Source organism: Lactuca virosa, chromosome 4, assembly GCF_052849685.1.
Source record: "Lactuca virosa cultivar CGN04683 chromosome 4, Lactuca_virosa_CGN04683_v6, whole genome shotgun sequence".
Classification (NCBI taxonomy): Eukaryota; Viridiplantae; Streptophyta; class Magnoliopsida; order Asterales; family Asteraceae; genus Lactuca; species Lactuca virosa.
Window position 1 is genome coordinate 234,099,503 of NC_136429.1, and position 26,425 is coordinate 234,125,927.

Sequence of the window (26,425 nt, forward strand, 5' to 3'; positions counted from 1 at the left end):
GAATGCTTCTATTGCCATGAAAAGTCACATTGGAAGCGGAACTGCCCAAAGTACCAGCAAGATGTGAAGGATGGGAAAGTTAAACCCAACCATGCAGGTATTTACACTATCTTATCTAATAACTCACCCCATTCTAACTCTTGGGTCCTTGATACCGGTTGTGGTATTCATATCTGTTCTGATTTGCAGGGACTAAGAAGAAGTGAGAACGTGGAGCATGGAAGAATAAACTTAATCATGGGGAATAGGAAAGCTTTACCTGTCACCAAGATTGGAGTTTATACTTTATCGCTAAGTAGTGGGTTTAGTTTAGATTTGAATAAATGTTGTTATTCGCCAGAAATGGCAAGAAATATTATTTCCTTTCATGCATTGTATAAACAAGGTTTCACCTTTTCATTTGATAATGAAGTTGGTTCGATTAATGCTTTCTTTAATAATGTTCTTTATTTTAAAGCATTACCTTGTGATGGTGTGTATGAAACTGTATCTGTGGTTGATAACTTAGGAAATAATGTATTGTGTATTGATTCTGTTAATGATAATAACTTGGATAAAGCATCATTATGGCATTGTCGTCTTGGACATATAAGCAAGAAACGCATAGGCCAACTCCAAAAGGATGGAGTATTGGAGTCATTTGACCTAAAGTCAGATGATAGTTGCGAATCATGCTTACTTGGAAAAATAACAAAGTCACCCTTCACAGGTTCTTGTGAGAGGGGTGAAGGTTTGTTGGATCTTATACACACGGATGTGTGTGGGCCCTTCAAACATGCCACAAGGGATGCTAATCGTTATTATTTGACTTTTACTGATGATTACAGTAGATATGGATATGTCTACTTAATCAAGCATAAGTCAGAGACTTTTGAGAGGTTTAAAGAGTTTAAACAGGAAGTCGAGAATCAATTGGGCAGGAACATTAAGATGCTTCGATCCGATCGAGGTGGTGAGTATCTTAGTTCAGAGTTCCTCGACTATCTTAGGGAATGTGGGATTGTCTCACAATTGACACCTCCCAGGACACCGCAGTTGAATGGTGTAGCTGAGAGGAGTAATCGAACCTTGTTGGATATGGTTCGTTCCATGATGAGTCGAGCTTCGCTACCAATCTCATTTTGGGGGTATGCCTTAGAGACTGCCGCCCATATCCTTAATCTAGTTCCCACAAAGAAAGTTGCCAAAACTCCTCATGAGATGTGGACTGGTAAATTACCCAAACTAGACCACATTAAGATTTGGGGTTGCGAGGCTTTCGTGAGACGCGAGACTCATGATAAGCTCGAACCTCGAAGTGAGAGGTGTATTTTCATCGGCTACCCACAGAAATCCTTTGGTTACCTCTTCTACAGACCTAGTGAGAATGTGGTCTTTGTAGCTAGGAGGGCTTTCTTTCGAGAGAGAGAGTTCATAATCCAAGGAGACAGTGGGAGGCAAGTTGACCTTGAAGAAATTCAAGAGTCAAGTGGTGAAGGAACTTCAAACCCTAGCACTCAACTTGAGGAGGAAACTTCTGTTGAGCCAATTGACAAGTCTGTATCTCTGAGGCGTTCCACAAGGGTTAGGAATGCACCTGAGCATTACTATGGATTCCATATTACTGCGGAAGGTGATACACTTATCAGTGATGAGACACTGATAGGTCTAGATGAACCTAACAGTTACGCGGAAGCCATGGCAGGCCTTGAGTCAGCCAAGTGGAAAGAGGCAATGGACAGCGAGATACAGTCCATGTATGACAATCAAGTTTGGAACTTGGTTGAGAATGTACCAGGTCGTAAGACAGTAGGGTGCAAATGGATCTTCAAGAAGAAGACCGACATGGATGGTAATGTACACACTTATAAGGCACGAGTGGTTGCAAAGGGTTTCTCACAAACTTCGGGAGTTGATTATGATGAGACCTTTTCTCCAGTGGCCAAGATTAAGTCTATTAGGGTTCCGTTAGCCATAGCTGCATTTCATGACTATGAAATATGGCAAATGGATGTCAAAACCGCTTTTGCTTAATGGAAAGTTGGCTGAGGATGTTTACATGAGTCAGCCAGAGGGTTTTGTCAACACAGAGTACCCTAATAGAGTATGTAAGCTTGAGAAATCCATTTATGGGTTAAAGCAAGCACCTCGCAGATGGAATCTTTGCTTTGATGAGAAAGTCAAGGAATTTGGCTTTTCTAGGAGTGAAGATGAATCTTGTGTATATGTCAAGGCTAGTGGGAGTATAGTTAGCTTTTTGGTATTGTATGTGGATGACATACTACTCATAGGAAATGACATCCCAACTCTGCAGGAAGTTAAGTCCTGGCTTGGGAAGTGTTTCTCTATGAAGGACCTAGGAGAAGATGCCTATATTCTAGGGATAAGGATCTTGAGAGACCGGAGTAAAAGACTAATTGGACTTAGTCAGAGTACTTACTTGGATAAGGTGTTGAAGAGATTCGGCATGCAGGACTCCAAGAAAGGAGAGTTACCCATCCAGAGTAACGCCAAATTGAGTAAGACACAAAGCCCTAGTACTGAGGCTGAGATAGCAGAAATGAGTCGAATACCTTATGCTTCGGCTGTAGGATCGATCATGTATGCTATGACGTGTACTCGACCTGATGTAGCCTTTTCTTTGAGCATGGTTAGCAGGTATCAGGGGAACCCTGGCAAGGCACACTGGACTACGGTAAAGAATATCCTCAAGTACCTACGGAGGACTAAGGACTGGGTCCTTACCCTCGGTGGGAGTGAAGACTTGAGAGTTGTAGGGTATAGTGATGCTAGCTTTCAGACTGATAGGGATAATTTCCGCTCTCAGTCAGGCTGGGTCTTTACCTTAAATGGAGGAGAAATTTCTTGGAAGAGTTCCAAGCAAGAGACAGTGGCTGATTCAACTTGCGAATCAGAGTATATAGCAGCTAGCGAGGCAGCAAAGGAGGCGATATGGCTGAAGAACTTCATTGGAGACCTTGGAGTTGTACCAGCTATTAAAGAGCCAATGGAAATTTTCTGTGATAGTGAAAGTGCAGTTGCCTTAGCCAAGGAACCAAGGGATCACGGGAGATCCAGACACATCGACAGAAAATACCATTTCATCAGACATCGAATAGAAGAAGGACTCCTCGTGGCAAAGAGGGTATCATCGGATGAGAATCCAGCAGATCCCCTCACGAAGGGACTGACTCGGGTTAAGCATCTCCAGCATGCTCGGAGCATAGGGCTGAAGGATGATATTAGATTTAGTAGTTAGATAACCTTGAAATTTGTAAAGTGTAATTGACATTAGATGATGAATAAAAGGTGTTTTATTTATGAGTAAAGTGTTGCTATCTCTTGTTGATCGTTTACTATATTTCTTTTGCATGTTTTGACTTCCAGAATAATTATGTTTGGTATATCATATTATTCGAACCTCCACAGTCGGTCATATGTAGGAAGTAGGTATGAATCAAGACTGTCATGATTGGTTGCAGAGGTCTATGTTGTTGGACATGGCTACAACACTCATGAGTGCTCATAAGTTCTGAGCATTGGACTCAACCCACGCTCACTGGAATCACTTCATGGAATTTATCTCGAGTGATCGTGAGACGGTAATATCATATAAGTCTTCAAACCTAGAGATATGATTTGTTACTTATGAGTTGGTTATGCATTGATTGTACGTTAACGCATTGGTAACTCGATGTTATAAAACATGCTTTTGTGTATAATTCAATGAGTGGTAGAACAAACATATAAGTCGAAGTTTATATGTTCCTTCTTGGATTAGAAGCTGATATCTGGGCCCCTCGATGATTTTGTTTTGACCTATGTACCAGGCCCGGTCAGAACTAAGTTGATGTGTTCAATTAAGTTCTTTGTCAAACAAATTGGAAATCGGGAAACAAACTGCTGGACAATAAGTAAGACATTGTTCCATGTATTTGTCCGGCTGATATCTAGAACAGAGGATTATATGATCACTTATCTTAAATGGCGTATCATCATCTTCTCAGTTCCGAGAGACCTTGAAAGAGCTACGATTGCCGATCGGTTCCTGAAGTATTACAGTTATAGTTATTAGACTTATCCAAGTGGGAGACTGTTGGATAAGGTGTCTAAGTCCATAACTATTTCTGGTATGTACTTGACCCGACCCGGCATGGTCCATTTGGGTTGCATCGCACCATGCAATTGGATAAACTAAAATGAGAGAAATAACACTTATGGTTTATTAATATATTATAAGTTCTAATATATTAATAATATTATTTAATTAGTTTGATCAAGAATTAATTTAGAATTAATTAAGTGATCAAAAGATAACTAATTAAATATATGGGTAGATTATGTAAATCTTCCATATCTTATATAGTGGGCTAAGAGGCTCCATGGATTATCAAGTTGGGTTCCACCCATAGGATGCTCCATGGAGGCTCCATGGGAGTTACACACCCATGGGTCATGGAAATGAAGAGTCATGCCACATTAGGGTTTACATGGTGTAACCCTAGATGTGACACACTATATAAGCAACATGTTCTCCACCAAAATCGACGACAATAAGAAACAAGAGGGCTAGAGCCGATTTTGCAAGTGTAAGATTCTCTCAAAGTTTACTCCTTTGCATTTGGTGTTGTGTGAAGCATTTGAGGCATCACACTTGGGGTGCTAGGCTCACAAGGTTTCAAGGATCATAATCAACAACAAGGTAAGTTATTCTATCTTTCATTCAAGTTAAAAATGTTCCCCATGTATGCTAGATAGGAATATAACCTTGGAATTCAACTTTGCATGATTATTAGACAAACATAGATACAAGGTTATTAGGGTTGCATGTACACTTAGGAAGTGTTAGAATGCTCAAAACCCATCACATAGTTGTCTGAACCAGACATCTACAATGGGAGAAATTAAAGTTAGTTGATTTAATTCCATAATATAACACCAAATATGAAATATTAAGGTTAGGACCCAACACAATATTCTATAAATTGGAAGAGGGATGCCGTAATCCAATCTATAAAATATTTGAAGGTAGGCGAATGACGATTCACCAATTTCCACCACGAAAAACGAAAAAGAATTTTAGGTCTTAAATGAATTGAAACTCCTAGATCCTTTGAGATTCATTGAACTTTTCAATTGGCATGTTTAAATCTCGATCGTGCCCTCTCAAGTTTGTGACTGCGATACCGAGGATCACAAACAAGGTGTGAATAACCATGCAAATTAACTTGGTACCCTTAATATTTATCACCTAATCGATGTTTCGATTACCCACACGCGCTCCACCGATCTATGACAAACATTAAGTCACCCTTTTCCACTCTTACTAGTCCATGTTAGTGTGCCGGTTGAGCACACGTGCTTCACTAACGACTTGGTAAGGTACAAAGTGCAATTTCATGGGTTAGCACCAAATTCACATTTTCCTAAGTAACTAACATTGGGAATTTATAAGTGTTTAGTTACCTAGTATTTATCATTATACTTTTAATGAAGGGAGAATTATTGTCCTGTCAAACCCGTTCGACTAACGACCCTCCACCAGTCAAGGAAGCGGTGGCTGAGAGTGAACACCCATTAAACTGCCATTTTATAGGCAATAAACTTATACCCCCCTTATAGACCGGCTTCGTGAATGAGGCCTACTAACGGTAAGACTGACTTTGTTCTTATAAATATATATGACTATTAACTATTAATATTATAATAGTATAAGGGTTGAATTTTAACTTTTAAAATTCTAAGTGTTTAACTTGGAATTAAAGTATTCATGGGGGAAACTTTACAAATTTCAAAACTTGAGGGCAAGTTTTGAACAATTCAAGACTTTTGGTTTCCATAACTTATGAGCTTAAAGTAGTTTTAATGAAAGAACTCTTTAAGTTCCATAACTTTAGGACAAGTTATGGAAGACTTTAAAACATTAAAAGAATGAGACTCTTAATATTCATAACTTATGGAAATCTTATAAGTTTTAAAAATCATAAATCAGACTTTTCATATAACTTGAGGACAAGTTACAAAAACACATTTTATAAACAACTTTTAGATCAATTTGGATTGAAAACAAATTATCACATAATTTTTCTATTAATCTAAACTAACTCATAAGAACAAGATAATTCAAATCATCAATCTTCAAGTAATTAGCATGAACATATAAACTAATACAAATCATGAAATTATGACAATTATCTTTGAAATTGGATTAGCATGAACATTACCACACCAAAAATAGGTTTATAAGTTCAAAAACAGCTTAGGGTAATGTTCCTAGTCCAATTCCAGCCAAAAAAACTCGAATATATGCTGTCAGGGGCTCCAACTCGCCGAGTGCAAGAACAAACTCGGCGAGTTGGATGAGTTTGTTCATGGACTCGTCGAGTCCCTCAATGGACTCGTCGAGTCCCCTGTCCAGACATCATAAAACTTCGATTTTCAGCCATTTGCATCAAGTATAATTGAAAACAAGACCTGTCTATGATACCACTTATGAGTTTTGGTATAATACAACATCCTATGGTGCACATACAACCCTTTTTATGTGGTTGGAAGTCTTGATGCATTTGGCCTTTAAGAACTTAGTGCCCCAAGTTTTGCACCTCAAATGGAATCAAAACTCACCTACAGCAAAGGTAACTCTTGAGAGAGAACCTCCATGCACCAAAATTGATGAGAAATAAATTCTCTAAGATCGTTTAGATTCGTAACAGATTTAGACAAACACAATAAAAGAAAAGAACACACAATGAATCAAACAAGAGCTGAATAATTAATATGCTCCACCTCAGAAGATCTCGATAAAGAACTTCGATTGTAGAGGTGTGCTAGGGTTACAGTACAATGAAGGAATAATAATAATCAAAAGCGTATATAGAATGATGCATGCATGCATCTTATATACTAAACCCTAATGACATAAACAAGTCTGGACAGGCCCAAAACCGTGATAACTATGGACCAAAGTAACAGGCCCAATGATGCAACTCTTAGACCCAACAATCTCCCCATTTGCGTTAATTGAGGCGAGAGATCATTTTAGTTGAGTGAGAGTAGATTTCTTCACAGTCATGAATAGCTTCGGTATGATGGCAAGAAGAGTTTAATGAAAGTCAATGTACCACCGAAGCATATCTGAAAAAAAATTCTTATCAGCATCACTGTTTTCCTTACACCTATGAATGATATCAAGAATGTGCTCCAGACAAGAAGTGGAGAACAGGTGTTTATCATCAAGAGCGAACAAGCACTTTTGGCCTTCGGCTCTGGTGAACATGACTGTGTGATACTTCAAGTCTATCCCTCCCATATGCATCTTGTTAACATCGCTTTCCTTCCTAATTGGTCTGATTGTAGGCTTCTTCCTTAAGGCAGAGACGATTTATTGATCCATCTTAGCAACCTAATGAATGTAAGAAACTAACATTCGCTTGATGTGATCGATGATAGGCTCGTACTGCTGTTGATCAGTTAGCAGAATGTTGTTCAGGAGGATCCAATCATGTGGATTTAAGTTGGGCAGAACAGCAAGGGAGATCATATGAAGCGAGTTATCAAAGCCTCGGGTCACTTTGAACATTACATTAATAAAATTCCCCGCTGAAGTTGGTTTCAATACCTTGACTGTTGTGATCTTTTGTGCGCTCCAGGTCAAGTATTGTGGTTGAGAGAATGCGAGATAGTAGTTAATTAATTCTCGGTCAACCTTCGGGTCAGCAGAAGGAACAGTGGCGATTGGTTCAAAGCAATGAAACACAAAAGCCTTTCGGGTGATAGGAATGTTAAATTAAGAGTCTTTCGAATTTTCACGATCAAACGAGATGACCGGTTCAAGCCAGTGAGTGTTAGGAGACTCGATTGCTTCTTTTAAGAGTTTCTCCAATAGAATTTTTCTACTCTCCAGTGCGTCATGAGCTTCTTTTCGTTTTCTTTCTCTCTCTTCTTATTCTCTTGCGATGCGAAGATTTTCGTCAAGCTCTCGATCACGTTGCTTTCTTTTGAGAGCATCTTCTTCAGTTTCTTCCTCATCACTATCACCAACTATCTTTTTGTTTTTGTCCTTCACACTAGAGCCTGAAGCTTCATTATCCTTCGGTTCAGTGGTGACTTTTGGTGGTGCAAAGATTTGAACAGGTTTGCTTGTTGAAGGTTGTGGGGGTTGATTCTTACTTGCTGCTCCCCCTTCTTTCGGAGGGACAACAAGCTCCAGAACACCTTCTATACGGCTTAACATGTCAAGAGCAGGTCTTAGCTTCTCAGCTAAGTGTCGTCGGACGGTGATAGTAAGAACCGAATCATGTGCCTCTAGAAGACTGGACAAAAGAGAATGCACATCACTAACACAACTTTTGATGACTGCTCTCTCAGACTTGAGATCATCAATTTCCTTGGTTTCCTGATTGTGCTTCAAGAAGTGAGTTTTGAGCTGAGTAGTGCGACGATCCAGTTCATCCATGATCATGTTTTCAACAGCTAACTCAGTTTGTAGTTGATCAAGACAAGCCTTGACTGAAGATACGAACGTTACATTATCAGTTTGAATCCCAGTTCTAATGCTTTCAAAATGATTATGCTCCTCCTGAAGCGTAGTTGTGAGATCCTTAATCGTAGAATTCACCATATTGGCATTCTTTTGAGTGGTTGCCTGGAGAGAGTCCAAAAACACTTGAGCATCTGCAATTATTTGTGTGACATTTTTAGTTGCTTTCTGACAAAAAGAGGTAGAAGCATCCACAGCTTTAGTAGCTTTATCAATTGAGTCCTGATGCTCTTTGACCACAGTAGAGAACAGAGCCATGACCGCTGCTTCTGAGTATTCAGTAGTATAAGAGGAAGATGCAGAGGCAATCAACCTGCAAGTTTGTCATTAAGATCCTTTAAATGTCGTTTCGTTATAGGAGCATCATCATCATCATCACTCTGAACTCTATAGGGGCTAAAATAGAAGGAATCAAAGTCTACATTCTCCCCACTGAGAAGTGTGTCATATTCGTTTGACTAAGGTGGAGATAGAGGTTTAGAGGTAATCGGGGTTTCGGTCCTTGATGTAGATGCCCCCGTATCAGATACGTTGACACGAACTTGAGGTTCGGTTGTAGTAGTAGTGGTGGTGGTGATTTCGGTGAATAGTGGGGTTGGTATTGGTATAGAAGTTGCAGCTTGAGAAGAGATTGGAGGAGGGAAAGGAGCAATTGTGATAGGAACACACGCTCCACCAACGACTTGGTAAGGTACAAAGTGTAATTTCATGGGTTAGCACCAAATTCACATTTTCCTAAGTAACTAAGATTGGGAATTTATAAGTGTTTAGTTACTTAGTATTTATCATTATTATTTTAATGAAGGGAGAATTAATGTCCTGTCAAACCCGTTCGGCTAACGACCCTCCACCAGTCAAGCAAGCGGTGGGTGAGAGTGGACACCCATTAAACTTCTATTTTATAGGCAATAACCTTATACCCCCCTTATAGACCGGCTTCGTGAATGAGGCCTACTAACGGTAAGACTGACTTTGTTCTTATACATATATATATATATATATATATATATATATATATATATATATATATATATATATATATATATATATATATATATATAACTATTAACTATTAATATTATAGTAGTATAAGGGTTGAATTTTAACTTTTAAAATTCTAAGGGTTTAACTTGGAATTAAAGTATTCATGGGGGGAAACTTTACAAATTCCAAAACTTGAGGGAAAGTTTTGAAAAATTCAAGACTTTTGGTTTCCATAACTTATGCGTTTAAAGTGGTTTTAATGAAAAAAGTCTTCAAGTTCCATAACTTGAGGACACGTTATGGAAGACTGTAAAACATTAAAAGAATGAGACTCTTCATTTTCATAACTTAGGGAAATCTTATGAGTTTTAAAAATCATAAATCAGACTTTTCATATAACTTGAGGACAAGTTACAAAAACACATTTTATGAACAACTTTTAGATCAATTTGGATTGAAAACAAATTATCACATAATTTCTCTATTAATCTAAACTAACTCATAAGAACAAGATAATTCAAATCATCAATCTTCAAGAAATTAGCATGAACATATAAACTAATACAAATCTTGAAATTATGACAATTATCTTTGAAATTGGATTAGCATGAACATTACCACACCAAAAACAGGTTTATAACTTCAAAAACAGCTTAGGGTAATGTTCCAAGTCCAATTCCAGCCAAAAAAACTCGAATATATGCTGTCAGGGGCTCCAACTCGTCGAGTGCAAGAACAAACTCGACGAGTTGGATGAGTTTGTTCATGGACTCGTCGAGTCCCATGTCCAGACAGCATAAAACTTCGATTTGCAGCCATTTGCATCAAGTATAATTGAAAACAAGACCTGTCTCTGATACCACTGATGAGGTTTGGTATAATACAACATCCTATGGTGCACATACAACCCTTTTATATGGCTGGAAGTCTTGACGCATTTGGCCTTTAAGAACTTAGTGCCTCAAGTGTTGCACCTCAATTGGAATCACAACTCACTTAGAACAAAGGTGACTCTTGAGTAAGAAACTCCATGCACCAAAAATGATGAGAAATAAATTCTCTAAGATCGTTTAGATTCGTAACAGATTTAGATAAACACAATAAAAGCAAAGAACACACAATGAATCAAACAAGAGCTGAATAATTAATATGCTCCACCTCAGAAGAGCTCGATAAAGAATTTCGACTGTAGAGGTGTGCTAGGGTTACAGTACAATGAAGGAATAATAATAATCAAAAGCGTACAGAGAACGATGCATGCATGCATCTTATATACTAAACCCTAATGACATAAGCACGACTGGACAGGCCCAAAACCGTGATAACTATGGACCGATGTAACAGGACCAATGACGCAACTCTTAGACCCAACAATCTCCCCCTTTGCGTCAATTGAGGCGAGAGATCGTATCGGTTGAGTGAGAGTAGATTTCTTCACAGTCTTGAATAGCTTTGGTATGATGGCAAGAAGAGTGTGACGAAAGTCAATGTACCACCGAAGCATATCTGAAAAAAATTTCTTATCAGCATCACTGTTTTGATTACACCTGTGAATGATATCAAGAATGTGCTCCGGAAAAGAAGTGAAGAACATGTGTTCATCATCAAGAGCAAACAAGCACTTTTGGCCTTCGGCTCTGGTGAACATGACTGTGTGATACATCGAGTCAATCCTACCCATCTGCATCTTGTTAACATCGCTTGCCTTCCTAATTGGTCTGATTGTAGGCTTCTTCCTTAAGGTAGAGGCGATTTCTTGATCCATCTTAGCAACCTCATGAATGTAAGAAACTAACATTCGCTTGATGTGATCGATGATAAGCTCGTACTGTTGTTGATCAGTTAGCAGAATGTTGTTCAGGAGGATCCAATCATGTGGATTTAAGTTGGGCAGAACAGCAAGGGAGATCATATGAACCGAGTTATCAGAGCCTCGGTTCACTTTGAACTTTACATTAATAAAATTCTCCGCTGAAGTTGATTTCAATACCTTGACTGTTGTGATCTTTTGTGCGCTCCAGGTCAAGTATTGTGGTTGAGAGAATGCGAGATAGTAGTCAATTAATTCTCGGTCAACCTTCGGGTCAGCAGAAGGAACAATGGCGATTGGTTCAAAGCAATGAAACACAAAAGCCTTTCGGGTGATAGGAATGTCAAATTAAAAGTCTTTCGAATTTTCACGATCAAACGAGATGACCGGTTCAAGCCAGTGAGTGTTAGGAGACTCGATTGCTTCTTTTAAGAGTTTCTCTAATGTCCACGAAGGAAATAGAATTTTTCTACTCTCCAGTGCGTCATGAGCTTCTTTTCGTTTTCTTTCTCTCTCTTCTTATTCTCTTGCGATGCGAAGATTTTCGTCAAGCTCTCGATCACGTTGCTTTCTTTTGAGAGCATCGTCTTCAGTTTCTTCCTCATCACTATCACCATCTATCTTTTTGTTTTTTTCCTTCACACTAGAGCCTGAAGCTTCATTATCCTTCGGTTCAGTGGTGACTTTTGGTGGTGCAAAGATTTGAACAGGTTTGCTTGTTGAAGGTTGTGGGGGTTGATTCTTACTTGCTTCTCCCCCTTCTTTCGGAGGGACAACAAGCTCCAGAACACCTTCTATACGGCTTAACATGTCAAGAGCAGGTCTTAGCTTCTCAGCTAAGTGTCGTCGGACGGTGATAGTAAGAACCGAATCATGTGCCTCTAGAAGACTGGGCAAAAGAGAATGCACATCACTAACATAACTTTTGATGACTGCTCTCTCAGACTTGAGATCATCAATTTCCTTGGTTTCCTGATTGTGCTTCAAGGAGTGAGTTTTGAGCTGAGTAGTGCGACGATCCAGTTCATCCATTATCATGTTTTCAACAGCTAACTCAGTTTGTAGTTGATCAAGACAAGCCTTGACTGAAGATACGAACGTTGCATTATCATTTGAATCCCCGTTCTAATGCTTTCAAAATGATTATGCTCCTCCTGAAGCGTAGTTGTGAGATCCTTAATCGTAGAATTCACCATATTGGCATTCTTTTGAGCGGTTGCCTGGAGAGAGTCCAAAAACACTTAAGCATCTGCAATTATTTGTGTGACATTTTCAGTTGCTTTCTGACAAAAAGAGGTAGAAGCATCCACAGTTTTAGTAGCTTTATCAATTGAGTCCTGATGCTCTTTGACCACAGTAGAGAACAGAGCCATGACCGCTGCTTCTGAGTATTCAGTAGTATAAGAGGAAGATGCAGAGGCAATCAACCTGCAAGTTTGTCATTAAGATCCTTTAAATGTCGTTTCGTTATAGGAGCATCATCATCATCATCACTCTGAACTTTGTAGGGGCTAAAATAGAAGGAATCAAAGTCTACATTCTCCCCACTGAGAAGTGTGTCATATTCGTTTGACTAAGGTGGAGATAGAGGTTTAGAGGTAATCGGGGTTTCGGTCCTTGATGTAGATGCCCCCGTATCAGATACGTTGACACGAACTTGAGGTTCGGTTGTAGTAGTAGTGGTGGTGGTGATTTCGGTGAATAGTGGGGTTGGTATTGGTATAGAAGTTGCAGCTTGAGAAGAGATTGGAGGAGGGAAAGGAGCAATTGTGATAGGAACACACGCTCCACCAACGACTTGGTAAGGTACAAAGTGTAATTTCATGGGTTAGCACCAAATTCACATTTTCCTAAGTAACTAAGATTGGGAATTTATAAGTGTTTAGTTACTTAGTATTTATCATTATTATTTTAATGAAGGGAGAATTAATGTCCTTTCAAACCCGTTCGGCTAACGACCCTCCACCAGTCAAGCAAGCGGTGGGTGAGAGTGGACACCATTAAACTTCCATTTTATAGGCAATAACCTTATACCCCCCTTATACACCGGCTTCGTGAATGAGGCCTACTAACGGTAAGACTGACTTTGTTCTTATACATATATATATATATATATATATATATATATATATATATATATATATATATATATATATATATATATATTTATATATAACTATTAACTATTAATATTATAGTAGTATAAGGGTTGAATTTTAACTTTTAAAATTCTAAGGGTTTAACTTGGAATTAAAGTATTCATGGGGGGAAACTTTACAAATTCCAAAACTTGAGGGCAAGTTTTGAACAATTCAAGACTTTTGGTTTCCATAACTTATGCGTTTAAAGTGGTTTTAATGAAAAAAGTCTTCAAGTTCCATAACTTGAGGACACGTTATGGAAGACTGTAAAACATTAAAAGAATGAGACTCTTCATTTTCATAACTTAGGGAAATCTTATGAGTTTTAAAAATCATAAATCAGACTTTTCATATAACTTGAGGACAAGTTACAAAAACACATTTTATGAACAACTTTTAGATCAATTTGGATTGAAAACAAATTATCACATAATTTCTCTATTAATCTAAACTAACTCATAAGAACAAGATAATTCAAATCATCAATCTTCAAGAAATTAGCATGAACATATAAACTAATACAAATCTTGAAATTATGACAATTATCTTTGAAATTGGATTAGCATGAACATTACCACACCAAAAACAGGTTTATAACTTCAAAAACAGCTTAGGGTAATGTTCCAAGTCCAATTCCAGCCAAAAAAACTCGAATATATACTGTCAGGGGCTCCAACTCGTCGAGTGCAAGAACAAACTCGACGAGTTGGATGAGTTTGTTCATGGACTCGTCGAGTCCCATGTCCAGACAGCATAAAACTTCGATTTGCAGCCATTTGCATCAAGTATAATTGAAAACAAGACCTGTCTCTGATACCACTGATGAGGTTTGGTATAATACAACATCCTATGGTGCACATACAACCCTTTTATATGGCTGGAAGTCTTGACGCATTTGGCCTTTAAGAACTTAGTGCCTCAAGTGTTGCACCTCAATTGGAATCACAACTCACTTAGAACAAAGGTGACTCTTGAGTAAGAAACTCCATGCACCAAAAATGATGAGAAATAAATTCTCTAAGATCGTTTAGATTCGTAACAGATTTAGATAAACACAATAAAAGAAAAGAACACACAATGAATCAAACAAGAGCTGAATAATTAATATGCTCCACCTCAGAAGAGCTCGATAAAGAATTTCGACTGTAGAGGTGTGCTAGGGTTACAGTACAATGAAGGAATAATAATAATAAAAAGCGTACAGAGAACGATGCATGCATGCATCTTATATACTAAACCCTAATGACATAAGCACGACTGGACAGGCCCAAAACCGTGATAACTATGGACCGATGTAACAGGACCAATGACGCAACTCTTAGACCCAACAATCTCCCCCTTTGCGTCGATTGAGGCGAGAGATCGTATCGGTTGAGTGAGAGTAGATTTCTTCACAGTCTTGAATAGCTTTGGTATGATGGCAAGAAGAGTGTGACGAAAGTCAATGTACCACCGAAGCATATCTGAAAAAAATTTCTTATCAGCATCACTGTTTTGATTACACCTGTGAATGATATCAAGAATGTGCTCCGGAAAAGAAGTGAAGAACATGTGTTCATCATCAAGAGCAAACAAGCACTTTTGGCCTTCGGCTCTGGTGAACATGACTGTGTGATACATCGAGTCAATCCTACCCATCTGCATCTTGTTAACATCGCTTGCCTTCCTAATTGGTCTGATTGTAGGCTTCTTCCTTAAGGTAGAGGCGATTTCTTGATCCATCTTAGCAACCACATGAATGTAAGAAACTAACATTCGCTTGATGTGATCGATGATAAGCTCGTACTGTTGTTGATCAGTTAGCAGAATGTTGTTCAGGAGGATCCAATCATGTGGATTTAAGTTGGGCAGAACAGCAAGGGAGATCATATGAACCGAGTTATCAGAGCCTCGGTTCACTTTGAACTTTACATTAATAAAATTCTCCGCTGAAGTTGATTTCAATACCTTGACTGTTGTGATCTTTTGTGCGCTCCAGGTCAAGTATTGTGGTTGAGAGAATGCGAGATAGTAGTCAATTAATTCTCGGTCAACCTTCGGGTCAGCAGAAGGAACAGTGGCGATTGGTTCAAAGCAATGAAACACAAAAGCCTTTCGGGTGATAGGAATGTCAAATTAAGAGTCTTTCGAATTTTCACGATCAAACGAGATGACCGGTTCAAGCCAGTGAGTGTTAGGAGACTCGATTGCTTCTTTTAAGAGTTTCTCTAATGTCCACAAAGGAAATAGAATTTTTCTACTCTCCAGTGCGTCATGAGCTTCTTTTCGTTTTCTTTCTCTCTCTTCTTATTCTCTTGCGATGCGAAGATTTTCGTCAAGCTCTCGATCACGTTGCTTTCTTTTGAGAGCATCGTCTTCAGTTTCTTCCTCATCACTATCACCAACTATCTTTTTGTTTTTTTCCTTCACACTAGAGCCTGAAGCTTCATTATCCTTCGGTTCAGTGGTGACTTTTGGTGGTGCAAAGATTTGAACAGGTTTGCTTGTTGAAGGTTGTGGGGGTTGATTCTTACTTGCTTCTCCCCCTTCTTTCGGAGGGACAACAAGCTCCAGAACACCTTCTATACAGCTTAACATGTCAAGAGCAGGTCTTAGCTTCTCAGCTAAGTGTCGTCGGACGGTGATAGTAAGAACCGAATCATGTGCCTCTAGAAGACTGGGCAAAAGAGAATGCACATCACTAACACAACTTTTGATGACTGCTCTCTCAGACTTGAGATCATCAATTTCCTTGGTTTCCTGATTGTGCTTCAAGGAGTGAGTTTTGAGCTGAGTAGTGCGACGATCCAGTTCATCCATTATCATGTTTTCAACAGCTAACTCAGTTTGTAGTTGATCAAGACAAGCCTTGACTGAAGATACGAACGTTGCATTATCATTTGAATCCCCGTTCTAATGCTTTCAAAATGATTATGCTCCTCCTGAAGCGTAGTTGTGAGATCCTTAATCGTAGAATTCACCATATTGGCATTCTTTTGAGCGGTTGCCTGGAGAGAGTCCAAAAACACTTAAGCATCTGCAATTATTTGTGTGACATTTTCAGTTGCTTTCTGACAAAAAGAGGTAGAAGCATCCACAGTTTTAGTAGCTTTATCAATTGAGTCCTGATGCTCTTTGACCACAGTAGAGAACAGAGCCATGACCGCTGCTTCTGAGTATTCAGTAGTATAAGAGGAAGATGCAGAGGCAATCAACCTGCAAGTTTGTCATTAAGATCCTTTAAATGTCGTTTCGTTATAGGAGCATCATCATCATCATCACTCTGAACTTTGTAGGGGCTAAAATAGAAGGAATCAAAGTCTACATTCTCCCCACTGAGAAGTGTGTCATATTCGTTTGACTAAGGTGGAGATAGAGGTTTAGAGGTAATCGGGGTTTCGGTCCTTGATGTAGATGCCCCCGTATCAGATACGTTGACACGAACTTGAGGTTCGGTTGTAGTAGTAGTGGTGGTGGTGATTTCGGTGAATAGTGGGGTTGGTATTGGTATAGAAGTTGCAGCTTGAGAAGAGATTGGAGGAGGGAAAGGAGCAATTGTGATAGGAACACACACTCCACCAACGACTTGGTAAGGTACAAAGTGTAATTTCATGGGTTAGCACCAAATTCACATTTTCCTAAGTAACTAAGATTGGAAATTTACAAGTGTTTAGTTACTTAGTATTTATCATTATTATTTTAATGAAGGGAGAATTAATGTCCTTTCAAACCCGTTCGGCTAACGACCCTCCACCAGTCAAGCAAGCGGTGGGTGAGAGTGGACACCCATTAAACTTCCATTTTATAGGCAATAACCTTATACCCCCCTTATACACCGGCTTCGTGAATGAGGCCTACTAACGGTAAGACTGACTTTGTTCTTATACATATATATATATATATATATATATATATATATATATATATATATATATATATATATATATATATATTTATATATAACTATTAACTATTAATATTATAGTAGTATAAGGGTTGAATTTTAACTTTTAAAATTCTAAGGGTTTAACTTGGAATTAAAGTATTCATGGGGGGAAACTTTACAAATTCCAAAACTTGAGGGCAAGTTTTGAACAATTCAAGACTTTTGGTTTCCATAACTTATGCGTTTAAAGTGGTTTTAATGAAAAAAGTCTTCAAGTTCCATAACTTGAGGACACGTTATGGAAGACTGTAAAACATTAAAAGAATGAGACTCTTCATTTTCATAACTTAGGGAAATCTTATGAGGTTTAAAAATCATAAATCAGACTTTTCATATAACTTGAGGACAAGTTACAAAAACACATTTTATGAACAACTTTTAGATCAATTTGGATTGAAAACAAATTATCACATAATTTCTCTATTAATCTAAACTAACTCATAAGAACAAGATAATTCAAATCATCAATCTTCAAGAAATTAGCATGAACATATAAACTAATACAAATCTTGAAATTATGACAATTATCTTTGAAATTGGATTAGCATGAACATTACCACACCAAAAACAGGTTTATAACTTCAAAAACAGCTTAGGGTAATGTTCCAAGTCCAATTCCAGCCAAAAAAACTCGAATATATGCTGTCAGGGGCTCCAACTCGTCGAGTGCAAGAACAAACTCGACGAGTTGGATGAGTTTGTTCATGGACTCGTCGAGTCCCATGTCCAGACAGCATAAAACTTCGATTTTCAGCCATTTGCATCAAGTATAATTGAAAACAAGACCTATCTCTGATACCACTGATGAGGTTTGGTATAATACAACATCCTATGGTGCACATACAACCCTTTTATATGGCTGGAAGTCTTGACGCATTTGGCCTTTAAGAACTTAGTGCCTCAAGTGTTGCACCTCAATTGGAATCACAACTCACTTAGAACAAAGGTGACTCTTGAGTAAGAAACTCCATGCACCAAAAATGATGAGAAATAAATTCTCTAAGATCGTTTAGATTCGTAACAGATTTAGATAAACACAATAAAAGCAAAGAACACACAATGAATCAAACAAGAGCTGAATAATTAATATGCTCCACCTCAGAAGAGCTCGATAAAGAATTTCGACTGTAGAGGTGTGCTAGGGTTACAGTACAATGAAGGAATAATAATAATCAAAAGCGTACAGAGAACGATGCATGCATGCATCTTATATACTAAACCCTAATGACATAAGCACGACTGGACAGGCCCAAAACCATGATAACTATGGACCGATGTAACAGGACCAATGACGCAACTCTTAGACCCAACAATCTCCCCCTTTGCGTCAATTGAGGCGAGAGATCGTATCGGTTGAGTGAGAGTAGATTTCTTCACAGTCTTGAATAGCTTTGGTATGATGGCAAGAAGAGTGTGACGAAAGTCAATGTACCACCGAAGCATATCTGAAAAAAATTTCTTATCAGCATCACTGTTTTGATTACACCTGTGAATGATATCAAGAATGTGCTCCGGAAAAGAAGTGAAGAACATGTGTTCATCATCAAGAGCAAACAAGCACTTTTGGCCTTCGGCTCTGGTGAACATGACTGTGTGATACATCGAGTCAATCCTACCCATCTGCATCTTGTTAACATCGCTTGCCTTCCTAATTGGTCTGATTGTAGGCTTCTTCCTTAAGGCAGAGGCGATTTCTTGATCCATCTTAGCAACCTCATGAATGTAAGAAACTAACATTCGCTTGATGTGATCGATGATAAGCTCGTACTGCTGTTGATCAGTTAGCAGAATGTTGTTCAGGAGGATCCAATCATGTGGATTTAAGTTGGGAAGAACAGCAAGGGAGATCATATGAACCGAGTTATCATAGCCTTGGGTCACTTTGAACTTTACATTAATAAAATTCTCCGCTGAAGTTGATTTCAATACCTTGACTGTTGTGATCTTTTGTGCGCTCCAGGTCAAGTATTGTGGTTGAGAGAATGCGAGATAGTAGTCAATTAATTCTCGGTCAACCTTCGGGTCAGCAGAAGGAACAGTGGCGATTGGTTCAAAGCAATGAAACACAAAAGCCTTTCGGGTGATAGGAATGTCAAATTAAGAGTCTTTCGAATTTTCACGATCAAACGAGATGACCGGTTCAAGCCAGTGAGTGTTAGGAGACTCGATTGCTTCTTTTAAGAGTTTCTCTAATGTCCACAAAGGAAATAGAATTTTTCTACTCTCCAGTGCGTCATGAGCTTCTTTTCGTTTTCTTTCTCTCTCTTCTTATTCTCTTGCGATGCGAAGATTTTCGTCAAGCTCTCGATCACGTTGCTTTCTTTTGAGAGCATCGTCTTCAGTTTCTTCCTCATCACTATCACCAACTATCTTTTTGTTTTTTTCTTTCACACTAGAGCCTGAAGCTTCATTATCCTTCGGTTCAGTGGTGACTTTTGGTGGTGCAAAGATTTGAACAGGTTTGCTTGTTGAAGGTTGTGGGGGTTGATTCTTACTTGCTTCTCCCCCTTCTTTCGGAGGGACAACAAGCTCCAGAACACCTTCTATACGGCTTAACATGTCAAGAGCAGGTCTTAGCTTCTCAGCTAAGTGTCGTCGGACGGTGATAGTAAGAACCGAATCATGTGCCTCTAGAAGACTGGGCAAAAGAGAATGCACATCACTAACACAACTTTTGATGACTGCTCTCTCAGACTTGAGATCATCAATTTCCTTGGTTTCCTGATTGTGCTTCAAGGAGTGAGTTTTGAGCTGAGTAGTGCGACGATCCAGTTCATCCATTATCATGTTTTCAACAGCTAACTCAGTTTGTAGTTGATCAAGACAAGCCTTGACTGAAGATACGAACGTTGCATTATCATTTGAATCCCCGTTCTAATGCTTTCAAAATGATTATGCTCCTCCTGAAGCGTAGTTGTGAGATCCTTAATCGTAGAATTCACCATATTGGCATTCTTTTGAGCGGTTGCCTGGAGAGAGTCCAAAAACACTTAAGCATCTGCAATTATTTGTGTGACATTTTCAGTTGCTTTCTGACAAAAAGAGGTAGAAGCATCCACAGTTTTAGTAGCTTTATCAATTGAGTCCTGATGCTCTTTGACCACAGCAGAGAACAGAGCCATGACCGCTGCTTCTGAGTATTCAGTAGTATAAGAGGAAGATGCAGAGGCAATCAACCTGCAAGTTTGTCATTAAGATCCTTTAAATGTCGTTTCGTTATAGGAGCATCATCATCATCATCACTCTGAACTCTGTAGGGGCTAAAATAGAAGGAATCAAAGTCTACATTCTCCCCACTGAGAAGTGTGTCATATTCGTTTGACTAAGGTGGAGATAGAGGTTTAGAGGTAATCGGGGTTTCGGTCCTTGATGTAGATGCCCCCGTATCAGATACGTTGACACGAACTTGAGGTTCGGTTGTAGTAGTAGTGGTGGTGGTGATTTCGGTGAATAGTGGGGTTGGTATTGGTATAGAAGTTGCAGCTTGAGAAGAGATTGGAGGAGGGAAAGGAGCAATTGTGATAGGAACACACGCTCCACCAACGACTTGGTAAGGTACAAAGTGTAATTTCATGGGTTAGCACCAAATTCACATTTTCCTAAGTAACTAAGATTGGGAATTTATAAGTGTTTAGTTACTTAGTATTTATCATTATTATTTTAATGAAGGGAGAATTAATGTCCTTTCAAACCCGTTCGGCTAACGACCCTCCACCAGTCAAGCAAGCGGTGGGTGAGAGTGGACACCCATTAAACTTCCATTTTATAGGCAATAACCTTATACCCCCCTTATACACCGGCTTCGTGAATGAGGCCTACTAACGGTAAGACTGACTTTGTTCTTATACATATATATATATATATATATATATATATATATATATATATATATATATATATATATATATATATATATATATATATATATATATATATATATATATATTTATATATAACTATTAACTATTAATATTATAGTAGTATAAGGGTTGAATTTTAACTTTTAAAATTCTAAGGGTTTAACTTGGAATTAAAGTATTCATGGGGGGAAACTTTACAAATTCCAAAACTTGAGGGCAAGTTTTGAACAATTCAAGACTTTTGGTTTCCATAACTTATGCGTTTAAAGTGGTTTTAATGAAAAAAGTCTTCAAGTTCCATAACTTGAGGACACGTTATGGAAGACTGTAAAACATTAAAAGAATGAGACTCTTCATTTTCATAACTTAGGGAAATCTTATGAGTTTTAAAAATCATAAATCAGACTTTTCATATAACTTGAGGACAAGTTACAAAAACACATTTTATGAACAACTTTTAGATCAATTTGGATTGAAAACAAATTATCACATAATTTCTCTATTAATCTAAACTAACTCATAAGAACAAGATAATTCAAATCATCAATCTTCAAGAAATTAGCATGAACATATAAACTAATACAAATCTTGAAATTATGACAATTATCTTTGAAATTGGATTAGCATGAACATTACCACACCAAAAACAGGTTTATAACTTCAAAAACAGCTTAGGGTAATGTTCCAAGTCCAATTCCAGCCAAAAAAAACTCGAATATATGTTGTCAGGGGCTCCAACTCGTCGAGTGCAAGAACAAACTCGACGAGTTGGATGAGTTTGTTCATGGACTCGTCGAGTCCCATGTCCAGACAGCATAAAACTTCGATTTTCAGCCATTTGCATCAAGTATAATTGAAAACAAGACCTGTCTCTGATACCACTGATGAGGTTTGGTATAATACAACATCCTATGGTGCACATACAACCCTTTTATATGGCTGGAAGTCTTGACGCATTTGGCCTTTAAGAACTTAGTGCCTCAAGTGTTGCACCTCAATTGGAATCACAACTCACTTAGAACAAAGGTGACTCTTGAGTAAGAAACTCCATGCACCAAAAATGATGAGAAATAAATTCTCTAAGATCGTTTAGATTCGTAACAGATTTAGATAAACACAATAAAAGCGAAGAACACACAATGAATCAAACAAGAGCTGAATAATTAATATGCTCCACCTCAGAAGAGCTCGATAAAGAACTTCGACTGTAGAGGTGTGCTAGGGTTACAGTACAATGAAGGAATAATAATAATCAAAAGCGTACAGAGAACGATGCATGCATGCATCTTATATACTAAACCCTAATGACATAAGCACGACTGGACAGGCCCAAAACCGTGATAACTATGGACCGATGTAACAGGACCAATGACGCAACTCTTAGACCCAACAATCTCCCCCTTTGCGTCAATTGAGGCGAGAGATCGTATCGTTTGAGTGAGAGTAGATTTCTTCACAGTCTTGAATAGCTTTGGTATGATGGCAAGAAGAGTGTGACGAAAGTCAATGTACCACCGAAGCATATCTGAAAAAAATTTCTTATCAGCATCACTGTTTTGATTACACCTGTGAATGATATCAAGAATGTGCTCCGGAAAAGAAGTGAAGAACATGTGTTCATCATCAAGAGCAAACAAGCACTTTTGGCCTTCGGCTCTGGTGAACATGACTGTGTGATACATCGAGTCAATCCTACCCATCTGCATCTTGTTAACATCGCTTGCCTTCCTAATTGGTCTGATTGTAGGCTTCTTCCTTAAGGCAGAGGCGATTTCTTGATCCATCTTAGCAACCTCATGAATGTAAGAAACTAACATTCGCTTGATGTGATCGATGATAAGCTCGTACTGCTGTTGATCAGTTAGCAGAATGTTGTTCAGGAGGATCCAATCATGTGGATTTAAGTTGGGCAGAACAGCAAGGGAGATCATATGAACCGAGTTATCAGAGCCTCGGTTCACTTTGAACTTTACATTAATAAAATTCTCCGCTGAAGTTGATTTCAATACCTTGACTGTTGTGATCTTTTGTGCGCTCCAGGTCAAGTATTGTGGTTGAGAGAATGCGAGATAGTAGTCAATTAATTCTCGGTCAACCTTCGGGTCAGCAGAAGGAACAGTGGCGATTGGTTCAAAGCAATGAAACACAAAAGCCTTTCGGGTGATAGGAATGTCAAATTAAGAGTCTTTCGAATTTTCACGATCAAACGAGATGACCGGTTCAAGCCAGTGAGTGTTAGGAGACTCGATTGCTTCTTTTAAGAGTTTCTCTAATGTCCACAAAGGAAATAGAATTTTTCTACTCTCCAGTGCGTCATGAGCTTCTTTTCGTTTTCTTTCTCTCTCTTCTTATTCTCTTGCGATGCGAAGATTTTCGTCAAGCTCTCGATCACGTTGCTTTCTTTTGAGAGCATCGTCTTCAGTTTCTTCCTCATCACTATCACCAACTATCTTTTTGTTTTTTTCCTTCACACTAGAGCCTGAAGCTTCATTATCCTTCGGTTCAGTGGTGACTTTTGGTGGTGCAAAGATTTGAACAGGTTTGCTTGTTGAAAGTTGTGGGGGTTGATTCTTACTTGCTTCTCCCCCTTCTTTCGGAGGGACAACAAGCTCCAGAACACCTTCTATACGGCTTAACATGTCAAGAGCAGGTCTTAGCTTCTCAGCTAAGTGTCGTCGGACGGTGATAGTAAGAACCGAATCATGTGCCTCTAGAAGACTGGGCAAAAGAGAATGCACATCACTAACACAACTTTTGATGACTGCTCTCTCAGACTTGAGATCATCAATTTCCTTGGTTTCCTGATTGTGCTTCAAGGAGTGAGTTTTGAGCTGAGTAGTGCGACGATCCAGTTCATCCATTATCATGTTTTCAACAGCTAACTCAGTTTGTAGTTGATCAAGACAAGCCTTGACTGAAGATACGAACGTTGCATTATCATTTGAATCCCCGTTCTAATGCTTTCAAAATGATTATGCTCCTCCTGAAGCGTAGTTGTGAGATCCTTAATCGTAGAATTCACCATATTGGCATTCTTTTGAGCGGTTGCCTGGAGAGAGTCCAAAAACACTTAAGCATCTGCAATTATTTGTGTGACATTTTCAGTTGCTTTCTGACAAAAAGAGGTAGAAGCATCCACAGTTTTAGTAGCTTTATCAATTGAGTCCTGATGCTCTTTGACCACAGTAGAGAACAGAGCCATGACCGCTGCTTCTGAGTATTCAGTAGTATAAGAGGAAGATGCAGAGGCAATCAACCTGCAAGTTTGTCATTAAGATCCTTTAAATGTCGTTTCGTTATAGGAGCATCATCATCATCATCACTCTGAACTTTGTAGGGGCTAAAATAGAAGGAATCAAAGTCTACATTCTCCCCACTGAGAAGTGTGTCATATTCGTTTGACTAAGGTGGAGATAGAGGTTTAGAGGTAATCGGGGTTTTGGTCCCTGAAGTAGATGCCCCCGTATCAGATACGTTGACACGAACTTGAGGTTTGGTTGTAGTAGTGGTGGTGGTGGTGATTTCGGTGAATAGTGGGGTTGGTATTGGTATAGAAGTTGCAGCTTGAGAAGAGATTGGAGGAGGGAAAGGAGAAATTGTGATAGGAACACATGCTCCACCAACGACTTGGTAAGGTTCAAAGTGTACTTTCATGGGTTAGCACCAAATTTACATTTTCCTAAGTAACTAAGAGTGGGAATTTATAAGTCTTTAGTTACTTAGTATTTATCATTATTATTTTAATGAAGGGAGAATTAATGTCATGTCAAACCCATTCGGCTAACGACCCTCCACCAGTCAAGGAAGAGGTGGGTGAGAGTGGACACCCATTAAACTTCCATTTTATAGGCAATAACCTTATACCCCCCTTATAGACCGGCTTCGTGAATGAGGCCTACTAACGGTAAAACTGAGTTTGTTCTTATACATATATATATATATATATATATATATATATATATATATATATATATATATATATATATATATATATATATATATATATATATATATATAACTATTAACTATTAATATTATAATAGTATAAGGGTTGAATTTTAACTTTTAAAATTCTAAGGGTTTAACTTGGAATTAAAGTATTCATGGGGGGAAACTTTACAAATTTCAAAACTTGAGGGCACGTTTTGAACAATTCAAGACTTTTGGTTTCCATAACTTATGAGTTTAAAGTAGTTTTAATGAAAAAACTCTTCAAGTTCCATAACTTGAGGACAAGTTATGGAAGACTTTAAAACATTAAAAGAATGAGACTCTTCATTTTCATAACTTAGGGAAATCTTATGAGTTTTAAATATCATAAATCAGACTTTTCATATAACTTGAGGACAAGTTACAAAAACACATTTTATGAACAACTTTTAGATCAATTTGGATTGAAAACAAATGATCACATAATTTCTCTATTAATCTAAACTAACTCATAAGAACAAGATAATTCAAATCATCAATTTTCAAGAAATTAGCATGAACATATAAACTAATACAAATCTTGAAATTATGACAATTATCTTTGAAATTGGATTAGCATGAACATTACCACACCAAAAACAGGTTTATAATTTCAAAAACAGCTTAGGGTAATGTTCCTAGTCCAATTCCATCCAAAAAAACTCGAATATATGCTGTCAGGGGCTCCAACTCGCCGAGTGCAAGAACAAACTCTACGAGTTGAATGAGTTTGTTCATGGACTCGTCGAGTCCCTCAATGGACTCGTCGAGTCCCCTGTCCAGACAACATAAAACTTCGAAGTTCAGCCATTTGCATCAAGTATAAGTAAAAACAAGACCTGTCTCTGATACCACTGATGGGTTTTGGTATAATACAACATCCTATGGTGCACATACAACACTTTTATGTGCCTGGAAGTCTTGATGCATTTGGCCTTTAAGAACTTAGTGCCCCAAGTGTTGCACCTCAAATGGAATCACAACTCACCTAGAACAAAGGTGACTCTTGAGAGAGAAACTCCATGCACCAAAAATGATGAGAAATAAATTCTCTAAGATCGCTTAGATTCGTAACAGATTTAGACAAACACAATAAAAGCAAAGAACACACAATGAATCAAACAAGAGCTGAAGAATTAATATGCTCCACCTCAGAAGAGCTCGATAAAGAACTTTGACTGTAGAGGTGTGCTAGGGTTACAGTACAATGAAGGAATA